The sequence below is a fragment of the Sus scrofa genome, chromosome 13 (genome assembly GCF_054392235.1).
Source record: "Sus scrofa isolate SSC_HxYL_T2T_F1_AM1 chromosome 13, Sscrofa_HxYL_maternal_Yorkshire_Landrace_v2.0, whole genome shotgun sequence".
Lineage (NCBI taxonomy): Eukaryota > Metazoa > Chordata > Mammalia > Artiodactyla > Suidae > Sus > Sus scrofa.
Genome location: NC_139395.1, coordinates 146,549,658 through 146,575,698, shown reverse-complemented (window position 1 = coordinate 146,575,698; position 26,041 = coordinate 146,549,658). Strand labels below are relative to the sequence as shown.

Here is a 26,041-nt window from a genome sequence, read left to right as displayed (position 1 = left end):
CAATCATGCAAGACCTGGATGCTTTTCCTTTGATGCCCCCTCCATTGCTCCCAAGCTGGAGGAGCTGCCAATGGGCAGGGAACACACGGAGGAAGAGTGAAAGAACATCCCGTTTCCTGTTGCAAGTCCTCAAGCCGGGAATTAGCCCTGAGACAGGGGAGAGAACGATTATTTCATCGGATGTGAGTTTGAAGTTTAAGACGTTCAGTTTGGCCTGAACTTTTTAGTCCCCGAAAATGAGACCGTTCAAATTGCTGAAAATGACCAAAAAGCTAGCTTCCTGCCTGAGATGTTGTCAAAGATGGAAAAGGAGATTGAAGAAGGCACGTTTTTGAAAGTAACTGTGGAAGAAAAATAAAGCTGTTTCCTGCTTGTATTTACTGAGATTAGACCACTCAATAAACCAGCCATAGGGAGTTCCCATCCTGACGCAGTGGTTAACGAATCCAACTAGGAACCATGAGGTTGTGGGTTTGATCCCTGGCCTCGCTCAGTGGGTCAAGGATCCAGCGTTGCCGTGAGCTGTGGTGTAGGTCACAGACATGGCTTGGATCCTGCATTGCTGTGGCTCTGGCATTGGCCGGAGGCTGCAGGTCCTATTCAACCCCTAGCCTGGGAACCTCCATATGCCACGGGAGTGGCCCAAGAAATGGCAAAAAGGCAAATAAAAAAAAAAAAAAAAAAACAGCTATATCAGAAAAACTGGAATTTCTTTTCCTTTCTTCCTTTCTTTCTTTCTTCCTTTCTTTCTTTCTTTCTTTCTTTCTTTCTTTCTTTCTTTCTTTCTTTCTTTCTTTCCTTCTTTCTTTTCTTTCTTTCTCTCTTTCTCTTTCTTTCTTTTTTTCTTCCTTTTTCTTCAGGTAAAAATAAATGCAGAAAGAAGTCCTAATATTTTCCTCTTGCACCCTAGTACATCATCTCCTGCTGCCCCTGGCCTGAGTAGCTACACTGGAGGCCAGTGCCCCACCCCTGGTCCATGGTCATCTTGGCACACACAGCTCAGAGCAAAGCTCAGGAAATGCATCATACATTTCTAAGCCCACCAAGGCTGATCACTCACTCATCCATTCATTCATTCATCCATTCACCCATCTCCTGCCTGCTCCCAAACATCAGGCTGTGTGCACATCTTGGAGATTTCATTGCTGAATAAAACAGACAAGATCTCTGCCCTTCAGAAGTTTACAATCGAGTAATAGAAAACATATAATAAATACATAAGTATGTATTTACAAAATGTGGTTAGTATAATATCAGTGGCAGAAAAAGAAAAAAAAAACCAAATAAAAACAACAACAACAACAACAAAAACCCTAGAGTACAGTAAAGAAGAATTGTGTGTGTGTGTGTATTGTTAGGGGGCAATCCACTGGCAAATCCCCCCATAACCACTCTAGCGGCTGAAAATTACCCAAAGAAAGCCCAGAAATTACTATGCATTAGGCTGGGCATTTTCATTTGATCTTATTTTATTTTTTTCTTTTTAGGGCTGCACTCACGGCATGTGGAGGTCCCCAGACTAGGGGTCAAATCAGAGCTGTAGCTGCCAGCCTACGCCACAGCTCACAGCAACACTGGATCCTTAACCCCATGAGCAAGGCCCACTTCCTCACGGATCCTAGTCAGGTTCGTTAACCGCTGAGCCACGAAGGGAACTCCCGGCATTTTCATTTTAGAAGAGTGTGTTCCTGGAAGGGAAATGAGGTCAAAGAGAATGTGTGTTTGCGTGTGTATTTACTTAAAAGATAATTTTGTCTAACAAACATTTGCTGAGACTCTGCTTTGAGTAAGGAAGAATGAAAGGCAGTGCCATGGAGAGAGATTTACTAGTTAAGCCTGGGCCAGGAATCTCTGGGTATTGAGGGATATCTGATCATCTCAGCCATTTATAACAGGGAAGTGCTGAGCTTGCTGTTGGCTGCCTAGCCTTGACATGTCCGGGCTAGGAGCAGACTCCATGAAGAAGGAAGAATGCTGAGAAAGCTGTCACCAGGAGTTAGATTTCTCCTTGAGATGAGCCACCATCTGACATGAAGCCCCAGCTTTAGACTCCTGTCTTCTTGGCTCTTTTGCTTTCCAACTCTTGGTCTAAGGCATGAACAATAGTATTGCATTCCTTCAACAATAGTATTGTATCCCTCCTCCTGGACAGGAGACTTCTTAGATGAATTTATACATGATGTCATTTAAATCTCAGCACAACCTCATGACGAGGGCATTGGCACCTGCAATTTACAGATGAGGAAGCTGGGAGTCATGCTAGTCAAGTCCTTTACCCATATTCCATGTAGATCCAGGTTTCTGATGCATATTGGTCCCCATGCAATCCTGTGCTCTCTCCTCCATCCCACCATGCCTCCAACTAGACCCTAGATTTTGAGCATCTTGAGGCTGAGACCTTGTCTCATTCATTCCTGTAGCCCCCAGAGCCCAGAATTGTGAGGAATACAGCCATTCATCCATCCATCCATCCAACACATTTATTGAGCCCTAATTAACTGCCAGGACCTGTGCCCTGTGGTCATTAAATATCTGAGAAATGAAAGAGGGAAGGGAGGAAAAAGGAGAGAAAAGTGGATGTATAGTGGGGCTCAAGAGAGACAGCCACAGGACCTGGGCTGTGCGGGAGGAAGGGCAGCCTGGAGGGCTGGGCGGAGCCCTGGCTGGGTATCACCCCTGGCTCTGGCCCTAATCTGCTTTGTCCTTACCTCTCTGGGCTTCAATTTTCACAGAAATTTCCAGTGCTCCTCAGGTGCCTTTATGACAGGTAATTCTAAAGTCTTTGTAAACTGAGCAACCCATGGGGCCTGACCATTCCTTTCATTGGTGTGGTCTTTCCATGATTTGACTGTGTTCTTCTCAGGAGGAAGAACTTTTTTCCTAAGGAGTGATTCAGAGGGGAAGCCGGAATTGAGAACCACCTGTTCACATGTTTGTCTTCCCATTAACTGTAGAGGCTAGAAGCCAGGTATCCAAAGCTCCAAGGCTTCTAGCCCTGTGTCTGACCTGTAGGAAATCTGAGAAATGGGTTTTTATTATTGTTATTTCTAATGAACTAATTATGAACAACAATAGAAAGTAAATGGAAAACTTAGAAGAAAAAGGGGGAGAAGTAGCAGCAACCTATGCTGAACATTTCAATATTGAAGGATTATTATATTATCTTCATCTAATCTCTCTGGGCCTCGATGTCCCAGCTGTAAAAGATAGAAAATATATAAATCCTGGTAAACCAGCTCGATAAGTAAATAAGTGAACAAAAAGCCCTAATTTGTAACATTTGCCAATTTCCCTAGTGTAAATACTCTCATCATGGTCAGTTTTCACTTGTGGTCTAATGACGGCCCAGGAAATTCCTCTACCTTTAGCAGTCATCCTCCCAAGCCTGTACCAGCCAGCTCCAGCAGAGCATGCAGGGGAAGAAACGATTTGAACCCCTCCGATGGTGGAGTGGTGCCTGCCTCATGGGAAGTATTAGATAAATATCAGCTATTGTCATGATCATTATTTTTTTTTTCTTTTTAGGGCTGCAGCTGAGGCCTACAGAAGTTCCTAGGCCAAGGGTCAGATTGGAGCTGCAGCTGCTGGCACATGCTACAGCCATAACCACAGCAAGGCCGGATCTGAGCTGTATCTGCTACCTACACTGCAACTTACGGCAACACCAGATTCCAACTCCTGATTAAGGCCAGGGATTGAACCTGCATCCTTGGGTTTGTAACCCACTGAGCCACAATGGGAACTCCCATTATAGTTACTAATACTGTTACTTTCTTTATTCCTGTTTTGCAAGCAGACAATTTTTTTTTCCTCTTCCAGGACTCTAAAGGGAATAGGATTTTTTTTTTTTCAGTGTTTTAAGTCTGGAACCTGGTAGCTCCCAGTACCTACGCAGTGTTCTCATGCAATCTTCTTACCATCGGAGGTCATTTAACAGAAACGAATAACATGTTATTAGAGGTCACTGTTTAGGAAGCACTTTCATGGCTTTTTCTCCTCTTTTGATACCAACTGCCACCCAGTGAGGAAGGGAAGGATTCCCATTTTGCAGATGAAGAATTGTGGTTCAAGAGAGTGGGACTGAGCAGAGTCACACAGCAGAGTCAGCTCTCAAAAAAGCCCAGGGGAGTTCCTGTTCTGGTGCAGCAGAAACGAATCCATAGTATACACAAGGGTGAGGGTTCGATCCCTGGCCTCAATCAGTGGGTTAAGGATCCCGCATTGCTGGGAGCTGTGGTTTAGGTCACAGATGCAGCTTGGATCCTGAGTTGCTGTGGCTGTGGTGTAGGCTGGCAGCTGTAGCTCCAATGGGACCCCAACCTGGGAATTTCCATATGCCACAGGTGCGTCCTTAAAAAGCAAAAAAAAAAAAAAAAAAAAAAAAAAAAAAAAAAAGAAAGAAAAAGAAAAAGAAAAAAAGAAAAGAAAAAGAAAAGCAAGCAAACAAGCAAGCAAGCCCAGGGCCCTTTCCGCCTATCATAACTGCACTGGTGTGGGACCCACGGTTTCCCTGACCAGGAATGCAACTTGAACTGGGAGAGAAGGAGGGAAGAAAGGAGGAAGGTGGACGGTCTCATCCACTTGAAGCAGAAGCGCACAGCGCTCCCGGCATCCAGAGCCTGAGAGGAACATAGTAATTCAGTGCAGATGCCTTCAGGGAGCACTTTTTGCAAAGGCATCTCCAAAGGGAAAGATTACTCATTCATGGTGGGGTGAAAGTGGACCCATCGCTAGCTTTTAATTTGAGCTTGAGTTACTGAGATAATTAAGTCTGGCAGTGAGAGTATTAGCCGTGTGGAGCAAGAAACCCTGTTCCCTGGAAGACACCAAATGCAGTTTAATAGGATGGGTCTGTGGGAGTACGTATTAAGGACAGGCTGGGGAGGACTCCTGTGATACTAAGGAGATTGGTGCCTGCTAAGTTGAGTGGCTAAGAGGGCTCCCCAGATGCAATTCTTGGGCTGCAACCTCTCCTTACTGAAGAGGCAATAGCTGTGTCTCTTGAGGATGGAAGGTACTCCATGCTGTACTCTGGAGATTAGCGAGAAGAGGCAGTATCAGGAGGAGGGCACACATGACGTGTTGCCTCTGTCATTTGTCCTGCAATGTGCCACCTGCTCAGAGGGGGCTCACCAAGAGGGAGGGGGTTTGGAGGTGATTCTCCTACATTTTCTCCCCAAAGTTCTCTGGTGACTTGGTGCTTACAAGAGGACTTGGGGAGAGTCAGGCTCCCTGTAGCTGTGCATAGAGCAAAGTGTCCACATGGAGAACAGGTGCAGGACCCCTGGGTCCTGCCAGGGTGATCCATGGAGAGATAGCTGCAGATTTTCATCTCAAGGTAACCCCAAACAAATGCATCAGCATCTATCAACTGTGTAAACAACAGTAGGAGAGAACCTACCGGGTTGGATACCAAATATTTTTTAACTCATACAGTTTTATTAATATTATTAAATCAATAATCACCAATAATTTGCTTCCAGACCCTTGTTACTATGTTTCACATTGACCAGAAAAAACCAAGCTGATACCCAGGAGAAAAGTGAGTTCCAGAAAGCCTGTGGGTCCCAGGTGGCTTTGGGAGGAACTGCTGGACCTAGAGTCATGAAGGATGCTGTTTCACTGCCCCATGCTGTGGGCTCCACTCTCCAGACCTGATCTGTCCGGGTAACACTCCTCCAGTACCTATGCTCTGGGATGCTCCCCTCTTGGGGTGAGCATGGTCCACTTTAGCAAGTTCCTTTTATGTCCAGAGCCCAAAGGCGAGGGGACCAGCATTGCTGAGCAGGTCCTAAGTGACAGTCTCAGTGCTGATTGCTTCCTCTACATTACCTCATTAAATCGCTAGAACCAGCAATATGGGGTGTTCATTCTTACCCACTCTTTCCAGGAGAAGCAAGATGCCCAGGGTGGTTGACCTGGGAGGCAGTAGGAGATGGTGGATGGGGCTCTAACTCTGCCTTCCTGGCTCCTCCAAGCCCAGTGTTACAAGCATGGGCAGCTTGGCTTGGATCAGCACAGGACTGGTCCTTCCTTGATCCAGGAAGAACCCTTCCACTAATGTAGGCCATGCAAATTAATTTTGGCATATCATATTATTGGCCCATAATGAGGAGAACTAAGATTAAATACTCATTATGTGCCACACCTTCTGTTAAGCCCATATCGAAGGTAGCTTGATAAAATGGAAGAAACATCAGCCTGGGAAAGAGAAAGCCTTGGATTCAAATCCTAAGCTGTATTGGTGATATAGTATCGAGCATGGCTGCCTTCCAAACCCTACTTGTGAGCTGTGCAACTTACGTAATTTTTCTGAATCTCAATATTCTCATCTGTAAGTGAGTATGATAATAACATGGACTCTTCTTCACAAAATTGTGAAAATTAACTGAGGTAACTGATGTGAAAGCATAAATGTTAGCATCCTCTCATATTCGTCATAAACCTAAACCAAATGCCCATACCCCAGCCCTTTAATAGTCCAGTCTCCAACTTTGTTGGACTTCAGACCTTTATATCAATAGATTTCAGAGCACTTCTTCACCCTCTTTTTGAACAAGAGTTCATTTGCCACTCCTGGAGGCCAGCTCCTTTCACTATTTCCCCCAAATCTTCTCCAGTGCTTTAGCAACCTTATTAAGTCATTGAGTAATCTAGGAATGCATTCCATACTCACTCATGGGATGTAATAAAGACTCTAAGAGTGGCAGAGAGGGGAATATTTCATTTGCCCCTTTGTCCTCTATTATTCAGCACCTGCCACAGAGGACTTAGCACCTGTGGGAGGTACCATGGAAGATGAGGATGTGAAAGGCACCATCTCTGTCTCCACGGAGCACACATTTTAGGAAATAACTAGACAGGGAGGCAGAGAGCATTACACACCTAGGAAGCACCTGGGGGAAGGAGAGACATCTTTAGGCTTGGGTACCACAGAGGAAGACAGATTAGGACAACTTCCCTAACCTTTCTGGAATGTGAACAACTTTGTTAACCTTTCGACCAGGCTTTGAGGAGTAGACATGGTTTAGGAGGGGATCTGGAAAGATAAAGGTCAGTTGGGGGTTCATGGAGCTGTACATAGGACATGACAAGAGGTCCTGTCTGGTTGGAGCTTAAAGTTATGTCAGAGAAAAACAAGAGATAGTTTGGCTGGAGCAGAGTATAGAAATCTTAAACATTGTACTCTTTGTAACATCAGTGAAGAGCCACTGACTCAGGGTTTTCAAAAGAGGAGTGACATGATCCCCAACCTAGAGATGTTCTGTCAATCAGACAGAGGAAATAGGAACCAGAGAGAGGGATGTTGATGCAAAAGTCAATAGCCAGATGAGAGATAAAAAGGCAAGCATTGGCATAGGGGTAGGAAGCAGGAAGGCAGGAAGGCAGGAAAGGCCACAGGAGCTGTTCAGGTTGAGCAGCTGATGGAAGGACCCTTTAGGTTCCTATCCAGGTCTACCAGTCCCCACACATGGGGCCTTAACCTTTCTGAGCCTCAGTTCTCATAGCTGAGAAGGAAAACCCTTGGACCAGAAGGTGATTTCCAAATGTCCTGCAGCCCTGGTCACCTCTGACTCTCTGTCTGACGTTTTTGTCATTGCTCTTCAGGCTTGCTGGCCAACTGTCGGACAGGGGAAGACCCCCAAGCCATGTCCCAATCACCTTGTCAACAGCCAGTAATTTTTCTTTTGTCAGGCCTTGCAAAGACTCCTCATAAATGAAGTTAAATCTGTTGGATTTAACTTCGCAAAGCTTCCCAAACCAAATGATCCTAATACCAAAAACAATCAATGGAGCAAAATAATAATGTCAAGAATACACAAGAATGTTCTTTTTGTTATAGAGGAGGCATTTCAAGTGCATGAAGAAAGGATAAGTTCACCCAGCAGACCTGGAACCAATGGCTCTTTAGGAAAAAATAACATTCCATCCCTACCTCACTCTTTGGACCAATATTACTTCCAAATGGCTTCAAGAGTGAAATAAAATATTCTTGGAAAATAAAATTGAACCCCTTCAGTCATCTTGAGGTAGGGAAGTTTCTCTTAGCATGACACCAAGGCAGTTACAATAAAAGAAGAGATTAATAGATTTGACCATATAAATATTTAAAAATTCTGCATCCCAAAGATACCAAAGCCATTCCACAGGGTTGCATCAGTCCTTTTAGGAAGAGCAGGAAAACCATGTCTGATTATCTCAACATGGCATGGCCGAACCCATTACTGAAGGAAGTGAAGAAAACTAATTTCAGGGGAAAGTTCAGAAGAGAAGGAAGACGGCACCGCAGGCTGGAATGGGGGCTTCAGGGAGAGGATGCTGGGAGCCAAAGGCAAGAGGATCCTGGTCTCCCACTCCTGGGGCAGGGCTCCCCCCACCTGCCTTAAAGAGGAGTTTAAAGGTCCTGTTGGTCTCCCGTGCCCCCCACCTCCCATAGGACTAAACAAAGCCCCTGCAAGGTCTGCCCTTTCTAGACCTTAGACTTCATGGCTGTCTAGGTGACAGGAATAAGGAGCTTCACCTCCTTCTATTCGGGATCCTTGGCCCCTCCTGGGAGCTGTGGGAGCTTGTCTTTCCTGTTCTGTCTCCACCACCTGAGTATCACAAGGGAGAGATTTAGTGTCATGCTGTGTCCACGGCCACTGGCTGCATGCCAGGCCTCAGTGCCCACAAGAAACATGATTCCACCTGCTCTAGGGAACAACGGCACCACATGCCTCATGGCTCACAGATGAGCGGCTGGAAGTCTCTGAGGATGGATCATTGCTCGTCAGAGCCAGCAGATTCCTTCTTGGCTGACTCTCCTCGGGGAGGCTGAGAAGGAGTCCAGCACTGCCAGCAGAGAAGCAGCTCCTTTTTGGTCCCCTCTCCAACCACAGGCTGCTGGCCTCTAGTGAGCAGTGGTTGGGATGGGTTGCTGGGACACTGCACTACCCTTAGCAGCAGATCATATGTCATATGGAGAGTTTTAGAAAGACAGGCAATATGGAGAGTGGGGGTGGGGGGGGGGAGAATTCAAGTTGTATCCAAAGGTGCAATTTACATGTGCTTGGGTCTCCTAGCAAACTGGGACTCACTGAATAAGGCCCCTCCAGGAAGTTGCGGGAGCTTGAATAAGGGTGAGGGTGCAGTGGTGGTGAGGGTGGCAGGGTGTCCTGGGATTGCCTCCAGATTAGGATAGACAAGAAGATACCTGAAAGAGATGTTTCAATGCATATAGGCAAGCTTGGGGTTGAGGGAAGAACCATGGGACCCTTCAAATCTCTTCTCACCTTGACTTTAGGGAACTCTGTTTAAGTTTTTATCCTCTTGTTCCTTAGGAAATTTTTCATAAAATATCACATTCCCATAGTCAGAGAACTAAGATGCCCCTTTCCTGGCCTCAGTGCAAGAGGATTCCACGCAGTTCCTGGGGCACTTAGTACATTTCCTCTCCTTCAGGGGTTCCCCACCTTGGCTGCACCTGGACTCACCTGGGGAGTTTTAACAAATGTTGATGCCGGGGCTCCATCTCCAGAGGCCTCAATGCTCTGGGTTGGGGGTGTGGCTTGGCCATTGAACATGTGCACTCTATCTAGTTTTGGATCAACAAGCAAGAGCCCAGGCATTTTGAAGGAGCAATCTAGGGCAGACTTGAGCTGCAGAACCGCCATCACCTTACCCCCACTGATTAAGAAAATTCAGAGGAAAATCTTCCTGTTGAAAGCTTAGGGTGAACAGGTTCACTTTTGATGGGTGAATGTAAAAGGAAAAGGGTTTAATTTACCTAGATTTTCCTCTTGCCCATATGAGAGAGTTCTGAAACCATCTAAAATGAATCGGATTCCAGAAGCAGAGGCTGCTGAAATGTGGGTACTAGGGGAGAGTAGTTTACACTGAAAACCAGGAGGCCCAGTGCTGGCTTGTCTCTTGAGCAATTTCTGGTTTTCACAAATATGTCTGCAATAGCCTTGAGCCCATCTGTCCTCACTGTTCTGACTGCCCCTGTCTGAATCCAGGCCCCGCCTCTTCCTGCTGCAGAATCGCAGCCTCCTAACTGACCTCTGTACCACCAGCCTTTTCCTTCTCCAAATCCTCTGCCTCATGCCCAAGACATCTTTCTAGAGTGAGCATGTCATGCTCCTGCTTAAACATCCTGCCATGTCTACTTCCTTATTGCCCTGAAATAAAACTTAACTCCTTGGTACAACTCATCAAGTCACGCATGATCTAGCACATACCTACCTCTCTGGTTTCACCTCAGATTTCTCTTTAATCCCCCACCTGCCATGCCCTCCATGCCACAAGGAAATAGAACGACTTGTGTTGTGCCCTTTTATGTCCTGGGTCTTTGTTCAGAGGGGGTCTGTCTTTCTGGAACATCCTCTTCACCCCCTTCTTCTCTTGGCTGAGTCCCACTGGTTTTTCGAGAAGCTTCCTTGAAGCCCCTGGCCCAGGTTAAGAGGCCTCGCTCTGTTCCTGAAATCCCCCAGGTATGCAGCTCAGTTACTACTCACCACACTGTATTCTGATCCCCTGTTTATTTGTCTGCTCTAGACTGTTATCTCTTCAGCACCATCCCAGCACCCAATCCACAGCCTAATACAAGAAAATAAACCTTTGTCCTAAGTGGCACCTGTTTTCCTATGTGTTAATAAAATCTTGTTGAAGAATAAAGAGTAATTGCACTTTCTGGCTAAACATGAGATGGAAGCAAACAGCACGGGAAGGCTTAAGGATGGCATTGTGACCTTGGCCAGTGCCCATTCCACTGCCAAGATGAGTCACTTGGAGGGCAGAGTCACTTGTGAGCTGGGTTTTCCCACACTTGACATGATCTGAATTTTGTAGCAGGTGTGATGAGCTGTCATTCCCCATTCTATTTGAGTGTGGGTCTGGAGAAACATCAGCCAGTCCAGAAAGCTGAGGCGGGTTCCATGCACTTTTCCTTTAGAGCTGAAGAGCTGGCAGGGGGTCCAAGTGCTGAAGAAAGGCTCCAGGACCCAGGTTGGGAGACCTATTTCTAGCCCCAGATCTGCCACCAACTCCCCGTGTGACCTTGGACAAACTGCTTCCTCACCCTGGCTTCATTTTCACCGTCTATAGTTGGTCTAGACCAGAAGCTCTAACTTTTGGGTGTCTAGTCTATCAGAAATCCTCAAAGATAGTCTGTGTCTGTGATTTCCAAAGGCCTGATGGAAACTTACAAAGGGCTGACCTGATGAAAGAATCAATTTCTGGAGTTCCCACTGGCTCAGGGGGTTAAGGACCCAACATTGTCTCTGTGAGGATAGGGGTTCTATCCCTGGCCTCCCTCAAGGTTAAGGATCCAGCATTGCCACAAGCTGCAGCATAGGTTTCAGATATCGCTTGAAGGGCATTGCTGTGTCTGTGGCATAGGCGGGCAGCTGCAGCTCCAATTTGACACCTAGCCTGAGAACTTCCATATACCACAGGTGTGGCCCTAAAAAGAGGAAGAAGAAGAAGGAGAAGGAGAAGGAGAAGGAGAAGGAGGGGAAGGGAAAGAGGAAGAAGGAGAAGGAGAAGAAGAAACCAAATTCCATTGCTTTTGACTAGCATTGCACAGATTGCATATATTGAGACACCCATGACAATTATAAACCTTATCAGCAGTTGTACATATTCTTACTAAATATTGGGGAAATAAATTTATGTAACAATATATTTAGTTTGATTAGCATAAAATCCTTCTAAATGAGAGGCAAGAATGAAGGCTATCTTTTGAAACATTGGGGGTTTGCAGGAGCCAGCATTCTCTAGCTCTGAGAGTCTAAGATGAGCTAAGGAACACAGGCCCCCTCCACCCCACCCCCACTCCCTCCTCCACAGTACACAGCACTACCTGCCCCTGGGATCAGCTGCACACTTACTCACTTCAGACAAGAGCAGACAAGAGCAGGGGCCCACCTGTGTGCTCAGAAAAAGGTGGAGAACTTGGTGAGTTGAGATTTGGATCCTTGCTTGCCCAGAGAATCTCTCAAAAACCACTGACAACTCACTTTTATCCTCATTGCTTCCTTTTCTACAAAATAATGTCCATTTCTAGCTATCCTAGAGAAAACTTTTAACCCTTGGATAGGGAATGAAGAGAGGCAGGTGGTGAAACCAGAATTACAATTCGCTGATGTGGATCCACCACACGTGCACTTTGCACACACACACACACACACACACACACATACTCATGGTCTCCTACAAGGTATATATATCTCTGACCTTCCTGGGCCTCTCTTTGTGTCCCCTCCTTCTTGCTTGAGTAAAAGTAGGCACTTGGGGTGTCAGGAGAAGAAACTGCTAGATTTAGAGCCTGAGACCCTAGAAAGCCTTTGAGCATCATCCCACCCACCCCAGACACCAGAAAAAGCTCGGCCTCAGGGTGGGACCAATGACCTGATTCCCTGATGCTCAAGGGGGAACATATAGGAGGGCCCTGAATTTGGCAGAGGGAGAAGGATGCTCTGAGACATTTCACCCAAACTCCCTCTCACAAAACTAAAAATGACCCTTCAGATCCAGGGTGAGACTACGAGGATGAATAAGACCAAGTTGGGCCATTCAAATCTCTTGGTGTGGGAGTTCCCATTGTGGCTCAGTGGTAATGAACCTGACTAGCATCCATGAGGATGTAGGTTTGATCCCTAGCATTGTTCAGTCGGTTAAGGATCTGGCGTTTCCATGAGCTGTGGTATAGGTTGCAGACAAGGCTCGGATCCCTAGTTGCTATGTGGTGTAGGTGGGCAGCTACAGCTCCAATCCCACGCATAGCCTGGGAGCTTTCTTATGCTGTAGGTGTGGCCCTAAAAACCATTTATAGGTATTTATAGGAGTTTGGCATAAGAAGTAGCTCAGCTGCCATTACCATCATCACCATCATCAGCATCACACAGAGCGAGGAGCAGCTGCTCATTGGCCTGTAATATACAAAAACGGCCTCCACATCCATTATCTTATTTGAGCCCACGATCACCATGTAAAGCGGGCACAGCAGGGATTAATTCCTGCTCCTCATCCATTTAAAGGATGAGAAAACTGCAACTTCCAGAAGAGGAGGGACCTGTCCTCCAGCCACCCAACAGTCAGGAGCAGAGACAGGACTAGAACCCAGGCCTCCCAGCGTCCGTCCAGGGTCCTTTCCCTGCAGACTTCTGCCTTCCCCAAAGCACTTTGGGAAATGGTGGGAACAGGGAGGGAGCCCCCAGAGGTGGACCAAGCCCCCGGTCATACTGAGGACAGACGAGCAAGGACCCTGTGCCCTGACGGAGGTCTGTAAACCCCTCTGGGGTCACTGGTGGTCCTCGTCCCTCCCTGAGAAGCAAGAGAGGTTCTAGTTGGCTTGCTTTTTTTATTGCAATGGAGCTGAATCTTCAAACTGAGTTTGTCAGAAAAATTGATGCAAATTAAAGATGAGCCCTCAGCTCTCCATAGCCCGTTGAGTTAAGAGGCCTCGGGGAGGTGTTCAGGAGCTGTCTCTCCCGGTGAGGTCCAGCCCTCCTTCACTGGCTCCCAAGTCTCCTTCTCTGTAATCTGAGGAGCATTCCTCACAATGAGCATCCCCCACTTTCCTCAGCAAGACCCCTCTGGGTACTTTCTTCTCCTGAAGCCTCTCTTGGGCTCTTTCCCCGCTCCTTTATTTATTTATTTATTCACTTATTTATTTACTTATTTATTTAGGCTTCACCCACGACATGTGAAATTTCTCAGGCCAGGGATCGAACCCGCACCACAGCAGTGACAATGCTGTATCCTTAAATGCTAGGCCATCAGGGAACTCCTTTCCTCTCACCTTTAAATCAGCCCAACCTAGTCTCAGAAATGTGCTAAAAGCCCCTAGAAGTCCATCTGCAAACCTGGAGTCTCCAGTTCCAGAGAGCCAGGCCTTCAGCTGACCTCTCAGACACAAAGTGCCTACATCTGCTCCTTGCTTCTCCAGCCCTCCGCCTGCAGCCTGCTGGGCTCCTGTCCTGCAGATTCCATGGCTCGCACTCTCAGAAGAGGAGGTTCCAGCCTCTCCACTTTGTATGTGGAAGGACTTCCTTCTCATTGCTGCTCCTCCCACCCCAGGAAAGCATTCCATCCCTTTTGGCTTTTAACCTTGTCAGCAATATACATCATGAATCTTTGACTCCAAAGTGACTCTTGATTCGCTGATCAGAGTTTTTAACAAGACTGCCCCAGCTCATCCATGTTGGCCTTTGGGTTATTACTGTATCAATACCTTCACTTTTTTTATGGCCACACCTGCAGCAAATGGAAGTTCCCAGGCTAGGGGTGGAATTAGAGCTGTAACTCCCAGCCTACACCACAGCCACAGCCACTGCAACACCGGATCCAAACCACATCTGCAACCTACACCACTGTTTATGGCAACACTGGATCCTTAGCCCACTGAACAAAGCCGATCAAAGCTGCAGCCTCACAGACACTATGTCAGGTTCTGAGCCCACTGAGCCACAATGGGAACTCCTGTATTAATATTTTATTATGGGTTTCTGAATTCCTCAGGGCCTAGAACAGAGATTGCTCCAAACCTCCATGTTGACTGAGTTGAGGGGAATCTCTCAGTGAATGATGGGGTCAGGCTTTCCAGGGCAGCCTTCTAAGCAGGGTTCTCCTTAGGTGGGTGGGGCTAGGGTGGGGAGGGCAGCTCCACCAGCGTGAGACCACCCAGGTGTGTGCACTTGAAAGGAAGCCTCACCGTCAGCATCTTCAGAGGCCTCCTGGCATATCGGTCATGACATAGTTCATACTGGACTTCACAGGGTTTAGAAAAGAGGAAGGCGATGTGTCTCACAGCTGGCCACCCCTCCAAGTACTCCTGAGGGACAGACTCGAGTCTAAGCCCCACTCGAGCAGGGAGGGGAGGCTCTTCTGGACTGGTGGTCAGGCCAGAGCACCTGGCTCCTTCGGAAAGACCTTGGAAGGGAATTAACACGCTGCCTTAATCTTCCTTGACTCACCTCCTCCATCTTTCCCTCAGACGCTCCAAGGCCAGAATTTGTGCTTTGGACCAGCAGTGAGTTGCTGGGATGAATCATGCTTACCTCAAACCTTCAGCAGGTAGTAAAATGGACTTCTTTTGAGTGATGTAAAAGCACATAGGATGAGGCTGGGGGAAATTCTGGAGCTGTGATGCTCTAGGAAGGAGAGAAGACATTCTGCTGTCAACACAAGGACGTCTTCCAGGCTGGTATGAACTAAGCACTTGCTCTTACTTCCTGCTTGTCCCCGAGCTTAGAAGCCTGCCAAAATGAAGCTGTTTTCATCTGTTAGTTGTTGTCCTTTGGAAAGTTACCACTGATGGGATTTAAGATGATGTCACGAAGACTCTGAGACTTTAAATTTCCTTTTGCTTTGTATTTTCATTGCGTAGGTGGTTAAGGGTCTTTATGTGGACCTATCTACATGATACATCCACATCTAATTCACTTTGAGGAAGAATTTTGTACCAATTTTAAAAACCAATAGAATAGAATCGCAGGGGAGGCACGGGGTGAAATTAATCAAATGCTGTGATACTGAATTTGACTACAGGTCAGACCTCATTACTGCAGGTTCAGCTTTGGCCTAAACTCTTTATCACAAGAAGATTTTGGACTCCAAACACAAGTCCTCTCCTGTGAAGCAATGAGTAATTCAACACTATTAAAAAATAGGACCACAAAAGCGTGGAGGCGTTTCATCTGTTACCTCAAATACTCTTTGGAATAAGGTGAAGGAAGAAGACAGGAAGGTGGGCAGGAGGTGAAAGGAAGGATTCTAGTGAGTTTCTTGCAATTCATTTGTAAGAAATCTGGCCTATTAACACTTCCTAGTGCCCTCCGAAGGGAGGATTCCGGAAAACAAGATTAAGAAGTGCTCCACTATTAACCCCAAATGCCCAGTCCCTCCCACTTGACTGGGAATTTGGGGTTAATAGATGCAAACTACTGCCTTTGGAATGGATAAGCAATGAGATCCTGCTGTATAGCACTGGGACCTATATATAGTTACTTATGATGGAGCATGATAATGTGAGAAAAAAGAATGTATACATGTATGTGTGACTGGGTCACTTTGCTGTATAGTAGAAAATTGACAAAACACTGCAAACCAGCTATAATGGAAAAAAATAAAAATCAATTAAAAAAAAAAAAAGGCGTTCCTGTCATGGCTCAGTGGTTAACGAATCCAACTAGGAACCATGAGGTTGCGGGTTCCATCCCTGGCCTTGCTCAGTGGGTTAAGGATCCGGCATTGCCGTGAGCTGTGGTGTAGGTCACAGACGAGGCTCGGATCTGACGTTGCTGTGGCTCTGGCGTAGGTCAGCTGTTGTAGCTCTGATTCAACCCCTAGCCTGGAAACCTCCATATGCTGCAGGAGTGGCCCTGGAAAAGGCAAAAAGACAAATAAATAAATAAATAAATACAAATTTAAAAAATTAAAAAATTAAAAAGAAGTGCTTCACTAGAACCAAAGCCTCATCAGGAATCCTTCAGGAATTCCCCCACTATCAGTTTCCCCTTTTTACCATTGAGATGTCCCATTACCTAATCAGCCCACATTCTGGTCCTAAAAACGCTGCCCCAAAGGTCTTGAAGCAAAGTTTTCATTTGTGTTACCAGGTCTCAGTCTCTTTGCTTTACACCTGTCTATATGTAAAGAAAAAAAGGTAAAGAAAACTGAAATAGCAGCTGACCTTCTGTTTTTCTACCAAACCAGAAGCCACACATTCTCTTCAGAGTCTCGAGATCTCCTTTGCCGTGATTTGAGCAAGCGTGTGCTCAGGCACATGTGACACTTGCCAATGATTTCTGCACCACTGGAGAGACGCAGGTGAGCCACAGATAGGACAGCAGCCTCCAACGAGATCCCTGCTTCAGCTCCTCGATTCTGGGACTTTTGAACCATCTTGCCCAACTCTATCTTCATAAGTACAAGAAGAAGTCTCCTCAAGAGCTATATGCTGAGCTGGAGGATGTCATGGCAGGGCTGCAAGGGGACAGGAGAGAGCTTGAGTTTTTGCCAAGCCCAGGAAGGGAGGTTCCAAGTTCGTAGACACCAGCTTCCCCAGCTCAGAGCTCAGAGAGTGGCTCCTAGGAAAGTTAAACCAAAATCCACACAAGCTGAGTTTGCTCTTGGCTATACTTCCTTCTATCCTACTCAACTCAATCCACCCAGCTCACCTCCTGTCTTGGCCAGGCCCTGGGGGTGGGAGCAGGACTGGCTGAGGGGATACAGAGATGAATTGGACCCAGCCTGCACTCACCAGGACCTGCAGTCTGGTTATGAGTGATGCTGTAGAAGGCAGTAAATTGTGAGTGCTGGCCAACAAGGAATCAAGATGGTCTTGCCATGCTGATGGGGAGATGCAAAGGGGTATCATTGGTACAACCTGTGTCTGTTGAATGCTGCCTTGGAGCCAGATCCTGGGCTGGGTGCTGATGGCGGGGAGAGTGGAGAAGGAACAATACAAGCCTAGGGAGTTTATGGTCCAGGGCATTGAGAAGGTATATACAGGGAGTTCCCCTCGTGGCGCAGCGGAAGTGAATCCAACTAGGAACCATGAGGTTGCGGGTTCGATCCCTGGTCTTGCTCAGTGGGTTAAGGATCCAGCGTTGCTGTGAGCTGTGATGTAGGTCACAGATGTGGCTCGGATTCCGCATTGCTGTGGCTGTGGTGCAGGCCAGCGGCTACAGCTCCGATTCAACCCCTAGCCTGGGAACCTCCATACACCACAGGTGCAGCCCTAAAAGACAAAAGACAAAAAAAAAAAAAAAAAGGAAGAAGAAGAAGAAGAGGAAGAAGGTATATATACATCTAGCCAAATTCCAGAAGCAGTCTGATAGGAGCTACAAAGCAGTGCCAAGTCCCTGAGAAGGCACGAATTCACATCTGGGTGAGAGTCACATGATTGACAGGACGGCAGTAGGAGGAGGTACCATCTGAGATGGTCTTGGAAATGTACAGGGCTTGACATAGCAATAAGGTGCTTGGTCTCTGGGGGCATTTTGTTCCCAGGGACTTTAATGGGAGGGGTCAGAAGAGCCATGCTCGCCAGGCTCCTGGGGAGGGGTCCTCAGCCCACTGCCAGCCTGAAGGTGGTGGTGCCATTCCAGTGGCATGAGTGCTGCTTCCTTTCCACCATCCCTGGCCCTCAGGCTGGGAGCAGGAGACTGGGTTCTCATCCTGGCCCATTCTGGCATTCAGGGAGGCCAAGGACCTTCTTAGGGTCACAGTTCCCCATGTAGACCCCAGGGGAACTGGGATGGTTAAGGGCATCATTGTTGGGGAAGGATGGGCCCACAGAGCTGTCTCCATCCCTCTACCCATCCCAGGGGAGAAATGCTGCGGGGCTGAGCTAGTGGATTCCACCAGGAGGATGGATGCCCCATCCCTTAGGTTCACGTGTGTGTGTGTGTGTGTGTGTGTGTGTGTGTGTGTGTGTTAGGAAACTTACTGGAATGGCCCTCCTTAACCTTTTAGAATTCCTTTAGACTGACACTTGCTCCCGCCATCTCCCTCCCTGACCCACACCTTCCACCCCCAATCTAGGCACATGCCAGTTTGCCAGCATTACACAATGAGCCAGGGCCCAGCTAGCTCTCTGGAAACTGGCGAGCTGCCAGGCTCAGCTGGGCTCACCCCATGAGCAGAGCTTCACGCTCTCCTCCTGCATTGGTGAGCCTGTGAACACATATTTCCATATGTCAAGAGGCAGCATGCGGCTCATGAAGGAATCATTGAGGTGCAGTCCTGAAAGGCAAATAGACTAAGGCTTCCACAAAACTCTTGCAGAAACCAACAAGAAGACTGATGGACTGCCAGTCAGGGAGGGCTCACCCCTTTGCTCACTGGCCCATTCCAAGTCTACAATGTTTTCTTACAGGAAGTTCTTCCTTGGATGGAGTTAGGGCTCATGATTTTGACCTCTGGCAAAACCAAAGCCTCTTTCAGTGTCACACCTCCCTCTCTTCTGGGCTCCTCTCTGCCAGTTCCTGTAAGCTGCTTCTTAGAGGCAGGGACACTCCGGCTGGGATCTCTCTGAAGGGTGTTTCTTGGCTCTGTTACACTGCCTGCTTCTGCAGTCTTTGAAATGTCCAGCACGGTCTTTCCAAGGTCAAAAGGACATCCGGCCTATGCTGGGCACTGTAGGGGGATACAAAGAATGCGACACACAAGGACCCAGTGCTCTGATGGCTTGCAGTCCAAGAAAGGAGCCATCATCCACGTGCAAATAAGTGCCTGAAAAGAGGTGTGGAAAAAGCACTGGAGAGTACGGCAGGAATTCAGAGTCACATCCAGCCTGGTGATGGTGGTGTCTGCGGGGAGCGGGGAGGAGGGAGATGGGAACAAGAATCAGGAAAGCTGTCTGGAAGAAGGTGGCTTTGAACTGGGTTAAGAAGGATGTAGCTGATTTGGGCAGGGAAAGAGGGGGGATGATCCAGAGAAGAGTGAGCAGGAAGATGAAAAGGCCGGGGCAGGTACACACAAGACGGTGAAGATGCCATTTGGGCAGCTGTGGGCGTTATGATGGGGAATAAGCGGGGTTGATGTTGGGAGATAAGTGAGACCCACCCTCAGGGGTTTGAACACTGTGTGATAAAACTTAGACCTGAGAGCTGCACATTTTCTGTTTGTCTCTCCAGATCTAGTCTCCACTCCATCGTGGTAGATGAATACAAAAGCCACCATCAGTTATCCCCGTCCCTGTATCCACGTCCCCTTGCCACGCACCTTTCACCACTCTCCTGCTCTGATTCTCAGCTCAGTTACGTGACGTGTTTGCTCAGTGGGATGTTAGCAGTTGTGCATAAGAAGAAGCTCAAAAAGGACTTGCCCCTGGGGGTTTGTCCTCTCTTGCTGCTCTTGGCCTCCTGCCACCATGTGGATGAGCATGCAGGAGGACCAGAGGTCACGTGGAGGCACACTGACCGCAGAGGCACAGATAAGCCCCAGCAGGGATCAGCAGACCTGCCCAGCTCAGCCCAGGCCAAACAGTTAACCTGAGGAATTGTGAGCTAAATAAACAGTGGTTGTTTAAGCTTCTAGGTTTTGGGGTGGTTGGTTATGCAGCAAAAGCCAACTGCTGCAGGAACACAGCCAGCTTTGAGAGACCCAGCCTGGGAAGTCCCGGGATATACAGAGCATATGGGAGAAATGTGAATCATTGTGGCTGGAGCATAGACCACGGCAGGTTGCTAAAATATAGCCATCCCTTCTTCCCCCCACCCCACCCCCACTCCACCCCTCAAGAGGTAGAATCTATTTTGCAGCTCTTTGAATCAGGATGGCCATGAGACTTGTTTGGGCCAAACATGCAGAAGCAAATGCAAGCGCATCATGTTAGATACTCCAAGGAAAAATTAACCACAGCACTAGCCAGCTTGCAAGGCTAAGTCACCATTTTTCCCCACCAGCCCAGACACAGGACCAGAGCTGCCCCTCCCCCAGGGGTGCAGCCCCTCCTCTCTCCCGGAGCAGCAAAAATTGCTTGGAGCCGAAAGACACTGGCATTCCACACCAGAGGCTGTCAACTGACAAGACACGCCATCTGGGGGACTTTGGGAGACTCGGGTTTGATTCTTTCTGAAAAGATGACAAAATCCAGATAGCGAGACTTGGTGACATGTGAGGGGATAGTGCAGGATGCATGCCTGCATTCACCTCTTGGTTAGGACAATTCTTTATCGTGTGGGACTGTCCTAGGCATCGCAGGCTGATTGGCACTCTGACCCCAGCCCACTAAATGCAAAGAGCACCTCCCAGTCACTGTGACAATAAAAAATGCCTGCTCCCATAACAATCACTTGCAGAGTGGGAGCAGAGGGACAATACAGCCCCAGGTTGAGAAACTCTACTGGGGAGAAAAGGGAGAGAGAATTAGGGGAGAAGGAAGATCTTTGTGGGCAATTGCCAAAGCCCAAGGCATGCACTGATAGGACAACCACATTCTCCAGAGATTTGGTGGCTCTGGAGTCCATCTGGGGGATGGTGGAAGGTGGCCCCGGACAGGAAGCTGGGGGCCAGCAGTGCGCGGAGGGCGGTAAACAGCAGACTGAGCATGTTAGACCTCGCCTTGGGCAGTGGGAGGTCCCCGAGTGACAGTGGTGACGGCTAAGCTGCTCCCCACCGGAGGCCACCAGTGCATCCTTTTCAGCAGGAAATCTCTAAAGGGAGACCCAGGGAAAAAGCCGTGCTGCCAGAACTTCCTGGAGGGACTCCCTGAAAGGAAGGCGTGCTTGGGAAAGTCAGGGGCTGTTTCTCAGACATCTGTGCTCCTAGTTTCAGACCATTTCCCTCAGGGTAGATGGCAGCTTTGGGCCAGAGCCTGAGAGCTTTGGGGGCTGACCTGTCCCAAAATGTGAATTGGGATTCAGTCTGGCATTGAATGATGTTTCCAGCCTCAGCTCCACGGTGCCCTCCCCACAGTGGGCTAGCATGCACCCACCATGGCCGCAACCTACCCCCCACACACACACCCATCCATTGGGTGATCCAGTGACCCCCTGCTGCTCTAGGATCCTCCTGCAGCAGCCCCCACCCCCGCCCCCTGCAGGCAGATCCCTGTGAGAGCCAAGCACTTTTTCCCTGCTCTTCTCCCTACCCCCCCAACCCTGCTCCGGCCCCCCGCAGTAACCCTGGCGCTCCCGGAGGGGATCTCACCCCCGCAACAGGGCCCGTGCCCAGCTCAGTGTCTGGGGACAAGGGGGTGTGGAGGTGCCTGTTGAATGAATGAAATTCTTTTCTCTGAAATGCCTTTAAAGTTGCTTTTTTTTTTCTGTAACCAGGGGCAGTGGCTGGAACGGTTGGAATGTGGCCTTCGTTTTCCCCTGGTTTTACTCCTCTGAGCATTGGCCAGACTCCCTTGTCATTTCTGGTCCCAGGGGGATTTCACATTTTAAATTCCCTCGGAGGTAGGATGATTCCAGGGCATCTTTTCTCTCCATCCTGCCCTGATACCTCTTCCTTCCTCACCAGAACGTTCTAGGACCATCAGGCACCAGTGAACCAAACTTCTGATCACTCTCCCAGTAGTCATTTGATGGCACCTCTTTTTTCCCTGAAGCCCAACCAAACAAGATTTTCACCTCAGCACCTTCCTTCTCGTGGGAGCTGAAGTTCTCACTGTGTCACGATGCCAGCCAGGTTTCCTTGACCTGCTGCTTCCCAGGCCCCTCACTGAGATGGGAGCTTTTGAACATGCAACTAACATCATCTGTGACCTACACAGAAATGCTGGATCCTTAGCCCACTGAGAAAGGCCAGGGATTGAACCCTCGTCCTCATGGAGACTAGTCAGGTTCGTTACTGCTGAGCCACAATGGGAACGCCTACAAACATTTAGATTTAAAGCCCATTATTGAGCATGCTCTTGCAGGCACCAACCATAGTCACTTTCACATCCCTGTGGCAGGTCCTCCATTGGCTGCGGGTGAGGTGACGACAGTGCAGGCTGAGGCTGAGCCACCTAAGCTGTGACCCTGAGGGTTCCAGGAGTCTCCTTTGGGCCCTAGCTGAGGCTTCCATCCTGGGCTGCCTGCTGGGAGGATGGGGGAGGCTGAGAGAGCCAGGCAACCCAAATGTGTTCTTATACCGTGAGATCCCTAGCCCCAGACCTCCACTCTGTCCGCAAGCTGACTTGGGTCCCCCACAGAGCAAGACTTGGGGTTACCTACCTCAGGATCTTAGCCAGAGCCCCATTTGGAAGCCCAGGAGGTATGGACATTCACCAACATGCTATGATTTGAACCTACTCAGTCTCCATAGAGATCCCTCCCAGGATCTACCAGCCCTGGAACACCCATTCCTACAGAGCAGCCCAGACACCTCATTCTGTCTTTAGCAGCCCCCATGGTCTAGCCCCCACGGTCTAGCCCCCACCCACCTTTCCACTGTCCACCTCCTGGCACTCGTCTCATAGATTTGCTCCTGTCATGTAGAATAGGCAGAAATTTTCCTCATATTCCCCAGGCCTTTCCACCTCCAGCCCTTTGCTTCTGCACTTTTCTCTGCTAACAAGGCTATCCTGGTTATCTGGTAACCTAACAACAGCACCACAAACTTAATGGCTTAAGACATTAACCCTCTCATCATTGCTGTGGGCTTATCTCAAGGTTCAATGAGAGAAGAATCCACTGCCCAGTTTTTGTAGCTGTTGGCAAGATTCAGGCCCCTGAAGGTGGATGGACCGAGGGCCTCAGCTTCTTCTTGGCTGTTGACCAAAGGCTGCCCTCATTCTTCGAGGGATTTTGGCCAGAACCTGCCCTCAGTTTCTTCCCACATGGGCTTCCACTAAAGGATCACTTGCTTCTTCTAAGCCAGCAAAGGAGAGGGTTTTCTAATCAGATGGGCATTCCAATTACATCATGCAATCATGGAAGTGAGCTCAGCCATCTTTGTGTATGCTATGGCTCAAGAAACAAGTCACAGGTCCTGCCCACCCTCAAGGGGAGGGGATGGCACAGGCATGAGCATCAGGAAGAGAAGATCATGGGGCCACCTCAGCATCTGCCCACCACACAGGCCCTTCTACCCCCTCTAAGGGCCTGAGCCTAAAGAGGAATTCATGGATGCTTCCTTTAACCATCCCAACAAGAATTCTCTATCTTTTCTGAGCTCCCACGTGGTTTTGCTTGACTTATCCTCTGGTGTTTCATTCATCCATTCAGGATTTTAATAACTCCATTTTGAGGATTTACTATATGCCTGATGCTAGAGGAAGTGCAGATAATGGTTAAGTCTGCAAGTTCTGGAATCAGAGGCTCTCGGTCCATATCCTGTGTCTGCAGCTTTATTCTGGGCCTCAGTTTACTCACCTGTAAATACTATTAGCAGGTGGTAGAGTTTTAAAGTTTAAATGAAATCACCATGTCCAAAGCTTAACTTGGAGCTGGGCTCATAGAAAGAGATCAGGAATGGTTAAATCTTATTTTAGGTGCCGTGGTGATTTCCTAGGATGTCATCCTGCCATAACAGAGCCCACATAGCCTTGTCATATGTGTTTCTATGTGTGCCTTACCTCTCAGCAGGCTGTCTGTAACTTCCCTGAGGACACGTCCCAGTCTTAGTGCTCTCTGCCACCTCGATGCCACTTAGCACAGGGTCTGGGTTACTGGAGGCTTCAGTAACTGGCTATGGGTGTAGACAATCTCTAAGCCACGCCCACTGGCAGCGCATCCTGTCAACACAGCCAATCTGCCACCAGCCCTCACTTCCCCTGCCCTGCGCACCTGCAACCCTGGTCTGCCCACTTCCACGTTTGTCACCTGCAGTGTGTTCAGATGCAGAATTATGAAACTGATATGAAATAACGGCAGACTGAGTGTTCTGCTTTCCTCCTTCCCCTACTTGCTGTTTGGCAAATGCAGGTGGCTAGTGTGTCCTGTGGAAGAATTTCTCTGCAGGGGAGCTGGGAGCCAGGGCTGGGAGTGAGTGGGCAGAGGGAGAAAGGGAGTGGCTGAGAGGCAAGAGGAGCCAAGCCTCTGAAACCACATTGGCCTTTCACTTTTTGCTTGCCCAGAATCTAACCCCTCCTTTCCTGTTTTGCAAGAATCCTTGTTCTGTGGGTCTTATGGGGGAGACAGGGCTCTGTCTCACCAGAGAAAATCAAAGTCCCAGCCACCCTCTCTCCACGTCCTGGCCTTACGGGCCTGGACCGCTAAGGTAGACTGTGGCTTCAGGTTGCCAGCTTGGGTTATCTCAGGATAACCCTGGTTATCTCAGGATTCCTAGACACAGAAAGAGAGAAATCCACGAGGCATATTTCCACCCCATTTTGGCCTCTGCAATGTCTGTCCACCTTGGGGTTTTGAAGGACCTGGTTCAGAGAAGAATCGAAGAGGGTGTGTCCTCTGCAGCAGCATTTTTTTCAGCTCATGTTCACTTCTCATCACCTCTTACTTATTCCTTTTTTTTTTTTTTTTTTTTTGTAAGGAAGTTGAGGAAGAGAATAAAACTGCAATTAGCTGCCTGCATTTACTGTCTGGGCTCACACCCAGCTCGTCAGGACTGTGTTCACAGCATTCCCAAGCCAAATGTCTCACCAGGGCCTAATTGCAGCCTCTAAGACAGGGAGTGGGAGAGCGAAAATGGGCCATAAGAAAGTCTGAAAAGCAGTTTTTTTAAAAAAGAAGTGGCTACTTATAAAAATTAGGATTCTCAAACTGGAAAGAACCCTGGAAATTGAATCAAAGAGCTGGCATCAACCTCAGGAGGTGTCTGGTCAGAAATCCCTGCTATGGAGTTGCCATTGTGGTTAAGAACTCGACATGGTAACTGTGAAGATGTGGATTTGATCCCTGGCCTTGCTCAGTGAGGTAAGGATCTGACGTTGCCACAAGTTGGGGCCTAGTTCGCAAGATACGCCTCGGATCTTGTGTTGCTGTGGCTGTGGAGTAGGCCAGCAGCTGCAGCTCCAATTTGACTCCTAGCCTGGGAACCTCCATATGCCATGGGTGTGCCCCCCCAAAAGAAATCCCTGCTACAGCAGACTGTGTACTTTGCTTATCCAGCAGCTCTCCTTCTTCCTTGCTCATAGTACCCCAGTTTTGTTCAGGTACTGAGTACCCATGTGTTTCATGGACACGCCCCATACGCGTTGACCAATTTAAGCTAGTTCAGTCAATTCCTTTCCTATTTCCAGAGACTGGGGACTCCACCCCTGCCAGTGAGGTATAAACAGAAGGCCATGAGGGCTTCTGAGAAAATATTCTCTATCTATAAAAAGAACCTCTACACTTGCTCCTTCCCATATTTGGATGTATATGTACGAGGAACCATTACTCCCAATGGTGCTGCCATCTTGGACCATGAGGGAACTCCCAAGAGAAGCCCAGAGATGCTGCCCCAGAGCCCTGACACACTCCATGGGCTGCATCATCACCTTATTATATTAGATAACAGGACTTCTTATTACAATGGATAACAAATTTATCATTGTTTAAGCAACTTTTATTTATTTATTTATTTAGTCTTTTTATGGCCACACTTGAAGCATATGGAAGTTCCCAGGCCAGGAGTCGAATCAGAGCTGCAGCTGCAGGCCAATGCCACAGCCACAGCA

General features: G+C 48.2%; 1 long non-coding RNA gene across 2 annotated transcripts in view; it reads right to left on the bottom strand.

Annotated features, from left to right (window-relative positions):
• LOC110256392 (uncharacterized) overlaps positions 1–24,100 on the bottom strand; it is a 29,478-nt gene extending 5,378 nt beyond the window's left edge. Inside the window, exons 1-4 of one of the 2 annotated variants that reach the window (XR_002337833.2) lie at positions 23,999–24,094; positions 16,676–16,968; positions 15,042–15,134; positions 1,582–1,688 (exon numbers count right to left, since the gene is read on the bottom strand). This is a non-coding gene — a long non-coding RNA (uncharacterized LOC110256392). Of the gene's footprint in view, positions 1–1,581; positions 1,689–15,041; positions 15,135–16,675; positions 16,969–23,998 lie in introns of those variants that run through there. The other variant, XR_002337832.2, reaches the window with a different exon arrangement.
• Positions 24,101–26,041: the final 1,941 nt, after the last annotated feature.